The following is a 12055-nucleotide window of genomic DNA, read 5'->3' as shown; positions in this document are numbered from 1 at the left end:
TGTTTCATTCTGTAGTCTGACTGGAGCAATTCCAGATCCGTGTTTTCTGAAAGATCTTGGACTGAAGTGTACTTAATACATGTAGTTTTAAAGCAGATCCATATCTGATAAAAGATCATGGTTCATGTTGGGCCCTAATTCAGGCCACATTTACATGTACATTTTGTTTACCTCCCACTCATAGTAGTAGAGAAATAACTGTGTAACAGGAATGTGCTTTTGAAATGCTGAATGCACCAAGTTTCAGCTTATAAATTCCTGCAGCTGTACATTGTAGTTTAACATTATATTTCTCTTTTACTTTTTTACATGAATAATGTTGGCTGTATAGTGTTTCCTGGTCTCCTTTTAGTTTCTATTGCTAGTCAACATATGGACAATTATATTTGCAAAGCTTTTGCCACTTGTGAACTGATGAAAAAAATGCTAATGTTTTAATTTAATAAAGATGTGTACATTTAATAGAGCCAAGATGTATTTCTTCCACAGTTAGTGCAATGTTAAAATAAATTAATAAAAAAATCTCTCTCCTACTATAGAAAGACTGAACGCCAAGAAGCGTAAATTTCAGAAAAAGTATCATTGTCCTAGAAAATTGAGTCCTATAAGAGAGGGGAGAAGTACAGGAGACTAGACATTGGTGGTGAGTGGGCAGACTCGTCTTCCTGCCTCCTCTCCAGAGTGGTCGGCTGTGGGGACAGGCGGGGCAGTGCCGGCAGGCCTACATCCATGACTGGCTCAATGTCGCCACCATCAGACACATGCACTGTGATGAGTGGACTGGTCTGGTTCTGGGGGGTGGGTGGGAATGGACTGCTGTGGCACTTGTGGTGCCATGAATATGTAGCTCCCATGTCTAGGGGACCCTTAATTCATAATATCTCACATTTCAGCTCCAAGAAATCCCCATCATTCTAACACTTCCTAATGCCCCCATAATCTAAAACACATTTTTACCACCACCACAAAGCAGAACAGCAAGAGAGCAGAGGTGGGATAGGAGAGAACACAGAAGAGGTCAGAGGAACAGGGTTGGGGACTCCAGTCAAAAGATTCACTGTCAAGTCAGACATAAGTTGCATTGTTGACTCAACTGGGACTTGACTCAGGTCTTCCCCCCCCCACCCCAATACTGTAACTAGGACTCAACTTGTGACTTGAAGCCCACCCACCCCTCTGTTTTTTCTGGGGGGAAATTTGTTTTTCATAGAGACTCTGATCTGGGGTTTGGGACTTGGTACAAAAGACTCGGACTTGGGACACAGACCCATAGACTTGCCAACATCCCAGCAAACCGATAAGAGTTGGAAAGTGTGCCGGAAAAGTGAGAAGGCAGCACAGGATTCTTTTACATGGCATGAAAATTCACCAGGAACCAAGCCTCTATTTTAACACTGAGCTTAGCAGGAAGGCAGGGTTTGATTTCCAACAGCTTGATTTACAAAACTTGTCAGGGAAGGAATTAGGCTATAAGTGGAGCAATCTAATGTATGGAACTGGAAAAGAGATTTCAACTAGTCGTCCACTCAGTTTCCATTCATTATGGCATAGCCTAGGAACACAAGACAGGAGAAATGCATGAGCCTGCCTCTCAGTCTCTCTCTCTCTCTCTCTCTCTCCCTCCCTCACACTCACTCACTCACTCACTCACACACACACACACACACACACACACACACACAAAGACACACACACACACACACACAGAGAGAGAGAGAGAGAGAGAGAGAGCTAAATTTTTCTCAGAAATATTAAATATTTATTTTTCAGAAGCTCACACTGAGGGGAATGAGACATTTCTAAGTGGAATGAAAGGGAAAGAGAATTGAAAAGGTCGCCACTGAAGACATCTTACTTATTTCATTTCATTTATTTAAACTATGCTTAACCCACCTTTCTCCTTAAATGACCCAAGCCTGCTTACATAATTAAAAGGACAATATTTAAAAGCTAAAAACAAGAAGTATACAAATCTTTGAAAAGAATTAAGCAAGTATTATATTTAAAATAGAAAATAAAATCAATACTAAGAACACTTTTAAAAGCAACAGAGCACAACGATTCAAATTGAAATGTCAAAAGAATTGCAAAACAGGGGTTAAAAAAAGTAAAAGTCTTTGCATACATTTTCATCTGTTTGCACTGGACACTCTCCACTCTGATTTGGCTTTCTTTTGTACCGCTTGCTTAAGTTAGGAACTAGCCATGAACCATTTTCCAGACTTACAGTGTAACGGATTGGACTGCTTTTATTTCTGATCAGGCTAATTTTGGAAACGGGAAGGTGCATAAAATAAGCTTAGCTGAGGCTTATCGACTTCAGTAAGATTGCATGAACACCAGCCAACTGCTCAATAATTCAGCCAGTAATACAAAGGAAAATGAATGTAATTTCATAGCAAAGCTTGAGCTTTAAAGAAGTTGAAGTTACAGGACTGCTGTCAGGGCCAGCTCTACAGCCTGTCCTTTATTCATTCTCACTCTAATGTACTTTAATAAGCAGTGTGATGCTGGAGGGTATAAGCATGCTACCAGTGACAGAGCAAGATTAGGCTGCCTGATCAGTTGGCTTCTGTAGATAGAACTGGGCAGGAACCTTTGTTGGAGGCAGCAAAATATTTTGTATTCGCAGAGTCTACTCTGCATAATATTAAGGCAATGGATGTAGATACAGCAATGACCAGATGGTGGCATGCTAGGCTTTCAGGAGAACTCAGTCTCCCTGTTTCATACCTCATAAATGTAAAACAAGACAGCGGAAGAAATAACAGCACAGCAAAATTCTTTTAATACAAAAAGTTGATTCCAAAAAGCCAGTAGTATGCTCATTCATTGTAAATGCATAGATTACTTTATGGGGTTGGGATCTAAAGCACTGATACAGTACATATCCCTTGTCCCAAATTCTCTCTCATAAAATGTGCTATTTTCTTCAGAACTCACACCTATTTTTTTTTATTTGTTACACTTATATACCATACCATTTAGTGCTAGGTACTACCATGGGTGGTTTACATCCAGAGCAACATTCATTCATCATAGGCATCCTTCAGTCTCGAGAGACTATGGTAGCGTGCTCTGTATGGAGGACGTGGGACAGCATCTAGTGTTTTGATGCCGTATGCGAAGCTGGAGTGTCCTCTCCAGGGCATGAAGCCTGGGTAAAATAATATGGAGGACAGGCTGTTACCCAAGAAGCAAATCCCCCCTCTCCACATCACTGAAATTGTCCAATGTAAAGGCAAGAGCCAATACAACTGGTTCCAGCGATGTCGCAGGAGTTGGCAGAACGGCACGAGCTGCCTTCGGGACTCCAGCTCCGGATTTTTCCTTGAGGTTAACTCCTGAAGCCTTTTCCTTCAGTGGATATAGCCACAAAATTATTATCTTTTTTAAAAAAATTAGCCACCAATGTACACAAATGACAAAGGGAATTATTTAATAAATCACAAAAGACCAAAACGATGGGAAGTGGGAATAATCAAAATTATTGTTCTATGAAACATTAAGAGACGATGCTCTCAATGACTTCAGTAAACAGCTTTGTTTTGAGCATCCTCTTAAAGGTTGTGAGGGAGGAGGCCCACGGCAGTTCTGTCTCAAGAGTGTCCCAAAGGGATGTGGCCACTTTTAAGAAGGCCCTGTTTCTAGTAGATAACTTGGTGGCCTCTCTTGGAGTGGCAGCCTGGAGAAGTATGGCCTGAAAGAATCAGGTGGCACAGGTAGATGTTTTTAGGGGGAAATGATCTGACAGGTAGCGAGATCTCAAACCGTTAAGAGCTGTGTAGGTAAGAACCAACATCTTGAATCTGGTCCAGTACAACACAGGTAGCCAGTGCAGGCTGGTCAGAACTGGGGATATGTGTTTCAACTTATTCAGATTCAACAGCACCCTTTGAAGTTTCTGGGTCAACTTCGAAGGAAGCCCCATGAAGCAAGTCTGGCAGTAGTCAGTCCTTGAGATCACCAGTACATGCACCAGTACTGTATCTCCGGGCACCCCCAGACCAGGTGTGGATGTAACTGGGTGATCAGCCTCAGCTTGGTAAATGTTGACCAGGTCATGACCACAATCTGGAATTCCCATGAATACACCCGAGTTGTGCATTTGATCTCCAAAAGAAAGAGTTATACCATCCAGCCTGGGAAGACAACCCCATAATCTATCCTGAGGACCCCCCCCCCAGAAGGAGGATCTCCCTCTTTTCCAGGTTCAGGTTGTTTATTAGCCTTTGTCCATTACATGAAAAGGCCAGGCGGCACTCAAGAACCTGGGCAGCATCTAATACATTGGTGTTATAACCAGGGAGAGGATTTCTAGGACATGTCATATTTTAATGCAACCTGTGTTTGGGTTTATGGGTGGTTTTTGAGCATATTTATGAGTAATCTGGTGAGAAAGACCAGATTATTACTCATAAACATGTTTGAACTTGCTTATGGTTCAAATGTAGGTTGCAGAGAAAATGTGAAATGTCAAAGAAATCCTCCCCCCAAAAAAGTTATAATCCTTCCTAACACAACTTCTCTGAGATTTAATTGATCTCAAAATACTGTATATTATTCAAGGAACTTGAAAGTCTTGTCTTTACTTCTGCACATTTCACACATATTACCTCTTCAAGGTAAAAAAGAACCATGTATGTTTCAAAGTCTTTAAAGTTTTGTCTGAGTTGTTCCATTCTTTAGGCTAACATATATCCAGTTTTAAGCGGTAATTAACCTGCATTATTAATTACAGCTTAATTTGTATAATATTGAACAAAAATTGCACCTGAAAATGAATAGAGAGCAAGGCAGCTAATTGCATTGCTCTTTTGAACACTAATACCACTGTAATGCGCTCTATGTGGGGCTGCCTTTGAGGCTGCTGTGGAAACTTCAGGTGGTGCAGAATGCTGCGGCCAGACTTCTCAGTGGTGTGAAAAAATACCAACACATTTCACCCACTCTGGCCGCATTGCATTGGCTGCCCATCCGATTCCGCATCTACTTCAAAGTGTTGATGCTCACGTATAAAGCCCTAAATGGTTTAGGGTCTCGATACTTGGCGGAACGCCTACTTCCACCAAGATCTACCCATGTCACCCGCGCGAGCCAGGAGGTGAGGCTGAGGAGTCTGACGCCGAGGGAGGCCCGGATAGAAAAGACAAGAAATCGGGCCTTCTCGGCGGTGGCTCCTCACCTCTGGAATAACCTACCCCCTGATATTCACGTGGCTCCCTCGCTGGGTATTTTTAAAAAACAACTAAAAACACTGATGTTTTGGCAGGCCTTCCCCTCAGCCAATTCCTGATTTCCCCCTTCTCTCCTTTTCCTAGTGTCTGTCCCATCTTGTTCAAAGTTTTTCCCCTTATATAAAATTGTTTTTAATTATATTGTTATATTTTCTTGTAAGCCACCTAGAGTGGTCTTAATTGACTAGATAGGCGGGATATAAATAAAGTAAATAAAATAAATAATAATAAATAATACTGTACTCAGAAGAAGTGGCAAAAAATGTAAAAAAAATTGAGAGAACAAAATAATTTTTTTTCTCCTTAAGATTTGAATCCTGGCTCATGCCCATGTAAGCAGGATTTTAGTCTTTACTATGCAAAATATTTCTGATTTTAATTTCCTGTGGTTGTTGTGGGTTTTTCGGGCTCTTTGGCCCGAAAAACCCACAACAACCATTAGATCCCAGCCATGAAAGCCTTCACAAATACATTTAATTTCCTGTTTCCTTATCTGAGCAATATAATTTGTGGGGCGAGGACGTGACCATCTGCTCAGGCATAAATGTGTTGACTTTGACTGATACATTCAGTCTTTCTGTGGCTAGCAGAGGGGTGTTTTTCTCTGCATTCAACTTCAAGTACAACATAAAGAGCAACTATGATGATGAGGGAGATGGAAACCAAATCCTAGGAAGAAAGACTGAAAGAACTGGGCATGTTTAACCCTGAGGAAAGAAGACTGAGGGGATATATGATAGCACTTTTCAAATACAGTGGTGCCTTGCTTAACGAGTGCCTCGCTCAACAATAAATTCGCATAACGATGGCCTTTGCTGGAAATTTTGCCGCCTCACTTAACGATATTTCCTATGGGGAATTTTCGCATAACGATGTTTGGGACCTTGCTTCACTTAATGATGACAGTTTTAGGTCCCCTCTTTCGCTTAACGTTTTTTTTTTGACAGCCCTGTTTTCGCTATTTTAAAAATATTCTAAAATGTTTTAAAAATGTTTAAAATGCTTGGAATCATTAGTGCACCTAATAAAACCTTCGTTAAAGTAATTTGGCTCATTCTGGGTCTTTTTGAATTTTTGGTGATTTTTTTTTTCACCATTGAAATGTATTGAATAGGCTCCTATTGGAACGGATTAACTGGTTTTCAATGCATTCCTATGGGAAATGGTGTTTTGCTTAACGATGTTTTCACATAACGATGTTTTTAATGGAACCAATTAACATTGTTATGCGAGGCACCACTGTAATTGAAAGATTATCATACAGAGGAAGAATAGGATCTGTTCTCAATCATCCCACAGTGCAGGACACGTAATAATGGGCTCAAGCTACAGGAAGCCAGAATTAGGCTGAATATCAAGGAAAATCTTCTAACTGTTAGAACAGTACAACAATGGAACCAATTACCTCAAGAGGCAATCAGCACTCCAGCATTGGAGGCATTCAAGAGAAAATTGGTCAACCATCTGTCGGATCTGCTTTGATTTGGATTCCTGCACTGGACTCGATGGCCTTATAGGTCCCTTCCAACTCCATTATTCTATGATTTAAAAAGATAGGTCAAGAAAGATAAATTTGTTTCTATTCCTATTTCATGCCAGAAAAGTGTAATTGTTTTTAAATCAAGATTTTCATGTGACTCATCTCATAAAGAGTAGACAGTTTCACAAGGACTGAAAATTCACAATACACCCTTAATTACTATACCCATTCTGGGCCGCACATCACTTTTAAGAAACAATTGTCAAAAATATGTCATCTGGAATCGTATTGCAAAGTTATGGTGAAGGCAACCCTGTGTTTAGTGGATGTGTCACTTCTAACATGTATAGATGGCTACAAGTACAAAGGTTAGAAAGTTATTTGAAAGAATAAACTGAGTGAGAGACTGAAGCCTTCCATAACTGATCACCTGAAGGATGCTACTGTGTGCCCCAGAAATGACTTCAATGTGTCATTAGATACTGTCTTCCTCAGAGTAACTTTCCAAGCTCTGTTAATAGGCAAGTAATATATAAACCAGGGTCCCTGGAACATCGCTGTCCCCCTTGAGTATTTATTACTGCATTATGCATTCTATTCTAACTGTGGATAGAAGGCAGTTCTGAACCTAGTTGAAAACTGTGCTTCTAGATCTGAAGAAACACTGTTTTATCTCTCACTGAAGCTTCAGCTTTGTTGCATAGCATCCCTTTAAGTCAAGCATTCTGGAAAATTAAGATATGGGTACAGTGCTGGGCATATCATTAGGCACTGAGGCATAATAAGAGGTCAAGAGTGGACAAGATTCTGTATGCCATTTAACCTGTGTTTTACCTCCACACCTGGGGTGCTGCTCTCAGATAGACTATAAAACTGTTGCCCACCTGTATTTCTGACATACAGCTCTTATAATCCTTGCCCACTGGCCATGCAGGCTGGAGGCAAAGGAGCTGTGATCTAAAACATTTTGAGGACACACGATTTTCTACCTATGAAGTACCAGGGCGCAGAAATTTCTTGGCCGAGACTGTCCTAAGTGACTCAAAAATGAAAGTAAAATTTCCAAATTGAGTTCATTTTGTAAAATGCTATTTCTAACATGTCCTTTTATTACATTGTACAAGCCAGAGTACAAAACATAAAATCTTACATTTGAACAGAAATACTGTATGTACAAAAAGCCAAAGAAAGTTTTCTACATAGAAATGATTGATATAAAATTGTCAAAAGCCAAGACAGTTCTTACTTACATTTTCCACCTGACTCTTTCATACACACCAGCTATTCCCACTAGGTGAATAAAATTCAAAATCCCCTCATCATTAAATAAAGTTGTGGGGTATGCAATAGTGAAGAAAAGCATGAAGATATGAAGTGCCTGGAAATACTACAGAGTTCCCCCATATTTCTTATTGAGCTAAAAATATTAACAAACTATGCAATCCATTTCCATTAGTGGACAAGGCAAGACAACTCTCAGCTCTTTGATTGCTGAAGAAGACATATCATCATCATACTAAAAAGAACATCTTTCCTATGAAAAGTTGTATGATGTATATTCTAGGTCAACATTCAAAATCTAATATTTTTCTATTATTGATTTCTATCAGTGACTCATAATGACTTTTTAAAACATTGGTTATCTTGCTGATAAAACAATTACAGAAGCTGGGTTTGTCATTTTCAGATAATATATCTTGGTTGAGTTAAAAGAAATGTTTCCCCTCCTTTTGCTCATATTTAGTTTGTTGCTAACAGTTATAAATCCTCATTACAAAACCCTGTCTAAAATTAAAGGTGGGGTAGATACCTATGGGAGGGGAAAGACACTTGATAAAAACATTACAACTGTCCAAAATGTAAAGCAGTTGAACCAAAATTCTCAGTTAAAAACTCTCTCTAAAGTGTAAATTGTACACTGCATTTGTGTTGACTAATAGAGAACCTGATTATTTGCACCATAATCTAGATGATCACAAAGAAAACTAACTAGACTAATTGAAAAAAACTCTCCATAGTGGTCAAAGAAGTTCTTCATTATGTACAGGTGATGTTATGAGTGATGATGATGTGACATTGTTGACATGTAAAGATTCCACATGCAACATCTGGAGAGGCTTGTGCATATATCATTTTGAACAGACAATAAAGGCACGGGCTGAACTCTTAAAGGAAGGGGAAAGAGGCCTGTAGTGTTGTTTTTACTTTCCAGTTTCTTTAGCTTTAACTTGGGGGAATTTTTAAAGTTCACATTTCATATGAGCAAATGGACATAATCATTACTATGACTCTCAGTCCATTATACAAACAACAAAGCTTCTAAATATTTGTCTGGAAAGACTGAAAAGCAAAGATTATTGAAGCCTTTGTGGCTACCTCTGGTTCTTAAATAATTTATGTCACCCAGGCTATTAAGGCCATGATAAGGACATGCAGGGATGAAAACTTATGTAACATGCCTTAATCCTTCTACAAAAGAATTAAGCACATATGGATCTTCTCCAGGTGCTTGGATTTTAGTGTAAGTGCTGGTTGATTTAAAATACCTGCTAAATTTTCTCACACTGTTATTGACAGGAAAAATGTGACATTCAATTATGCCTTTTGTATTTTTCTCAAACACTAAAGTGACATTGCAATATACGTTTTGAATCAAAACCTCTACACATTGTTGAATTTTGAAGAACTGGTTGATGAATGCTTTTGTGAAATGTCAGATTTTAGTAAAATATAATGCATCAGTTATATTGTGTTTCTTAATATTTGAAGGCTGATGGTATGTGCCTAAACTGTATTTTCCAGTCCGCTACTTGCCATGGATGGTTCCATTAATGCTATTTCGTTTCATAGAATACTTTTTCTATACATAACTTTTGACATAAAAAGAGCTTCTAAGTCAGACAGCTTTTTAAGAGAATGAGCCTTTAGCCACTGACTTCAATGGATTCCAGTGAAAACTGTCAGTAACCCACAGAAGGTAATAGTTACATATTATTGGGCTTCACTGTGACCAAGTTGCCCCACACTGTGACCAATGCAGAAGCAATTTGCAAACATTTTACTTTTCATCTTTCTTGCATCACCCCAGGTAACTTGTATGCCTTACCACAATGAATAACATTCAGAGACAGTCAAGATGGCACTGGGGTTCTTGAGGCGCCATTCAGTAAATTCCCTCAATAACACTGATCTTGGAGAGATTTTCCAGATAGACATCTCCTTCCCCCTCCCATTTCTTCCCTTTCTCTAGCAGAATGCCAAGTCCCCTTTACTCCCCAGGAAATTTTAACCTCCTCATAGAATATGAACAACATATTGCTGCATGAGAGTATAGCAATGATCTTGTGCTGGTAAAGCAAATCAGCATCCTACAAGGCAATTCTAAAAAAGGAGGCAGCCCAAACAAAAAAATTATAACTTTTAAACAGGGCTTCAGATCAGCACCAAATCTGCATATCTGTAGCAGTCCACTCTTGCTTTGTACCAAATTTGGGGAAGGCTGGGCAAAGGGTTTTCCTGTTATGATTTTTTAAAACTGCTTTCCTCCTCCATTCAGAAATAGGTGATCTTAAACATCCCCAGATTTAAAACAGATCACATAAATCGACAAGACCAATCTTGGTTATCTCAAAAGAGAATGGTTGGCCCTACCTGTTTTTTTTTTTAATTTGGAAGTAATCCAGACTGCAGGGGATGAAACATTGAACCTCAAAAATACCTTTCAAAAGGGAAAAGCAGCTACTTTGCTCTAGGACTGAGGGTTTGTGGCAGAAAGATTGAAGGCAGCAGGAAAAGAAAGACCAAATATGAGATGGATTAACTTCCTAAAGAAGCACGAGTTTACAAGAGCTGAGCAGGGCAGCTGAGGAAAGGATGTGTTGGAGATCTCTCATTCATAGGGTCGCCATAAGTCAGAGGCAGCTTGACCGCACGTAACAACAATACATTCGAAGTTGGGAAAGGGCAAATATTTTAATTTTTTTAATTTAATTTAATTTGTTTGTTTGTTTGTTTGTTTAAAATAGTTTACTCTGCTTTTCTCCTTAAAAAGGACCCAAGGTGGCGTACATCAGTAAAAGATATTTAAAAGCTAAAAACAGAAGTATACAAATATTTAAAAAGAAACCAAGAAATACCACTCTAATACAGTAAAGAAAATCAAAAGCAAAAACACATTCAAAGCAACAAGGCACAACAATCCATTTAAAAATCCCTCTCAGACAGCCAGTCACTGAGGGAAAGCCTGCCTGTAGAGCTTGCAGAAAGACGGTGATGATGGGGCCAGCCTGGCCCCCAGTGGGAGGGAGTTCCAGAGTCTGGGACCAGCAACAGAGAAGCCCTCTTCCATGTTCCCACCAAGCACATATGTGAAGATGGTGGGACAGAGAGAAAGGTCTCCCCTGATGATCTTAACACCCAGATAGACTGTTTATGATAGGACATTTGGGAAATCATTAATGTTTATAACCACCACGTATCAGAAGTGACTAGAGGACACATAACTTTGGAATGTTTTTTTAATTACTATATGACTATGCGAGTTGATGACCTATAAAATGTCCTATAATTAACACCTCTGCTCAGATCTTGCAAACCAACAGGATCTCATCTTTTCCTACTTCACTCTTCCCAGCAATACTGTCTTTTTCATTAAGTTCTGAATTTTGTTAAGATCTTGCAAACTTATAGCTGTGGATTCCTTTGTTGAGTCAATGGATCATGTGTCATATCTTCTTCTTTTCCTACTGTCCCCTGCTTTTCCAAGTAATATTTTCTTTCCTGGTCAGTTCTGTACCCTCAGGATATGTACAAAGTAGGATAGCCTCAATTAATTAATTTTTGCTCTAGTCAAACTTGACTTGATTAAGCACCCACTTATTTTCTAGTCATCTGTGGTATCTGTAAGGCTCACCTCCAACAACAAATTTCATACTTTCTTTCACAAAGTATGGATGATTTTGACCTTGCTTTCCAGTGACAATTTTTGCTAAATTCCAGCCCCACCCCTTTAATTACAAAAGATGAGGAGCGATATTTTAAAAAATATGCAGGTGACATGTTTGTAGAGCAAGGGTTTGGAAATTGGAAGAGAGCTTTCTAGTCTGCATTCCGCAGAGCAGACATTGCATTATTAATTTACTTGAAAGGTTAATGTACGTTTCTCTGAGTGTGTTGCACCCACTCACATTTTTGCTTCACCAGTTTATTAAGTCCAAAACAGCTCTTCAAAATATTTTGGCACAGAGGGACTGCAGCAACATCCCAGCTGTTCTTGGTTCTGCCTTCTACCAGCAACCATATTACAGATCATGTGATCATCTTCTGGGATCCCCTAGCA

This window comes from Pogona vitticeps, chromosome 4, assembly GCF_051106095.1.
Source record: "Pogona vitticeps strain Pit_001003342236 chromosome 4, PviZW2.1, whole genome shotgun sequence".
Classification (NCBI taxonomy): domain Eukaryota; kingdom Metazoa; phylum Chordata; class Lepidosauria; order Squamata; family Agamidae; genus Pogona; species Pogona vitticeps.
This window is presented reverse-complemented; position numbering follows the sequence as displayed.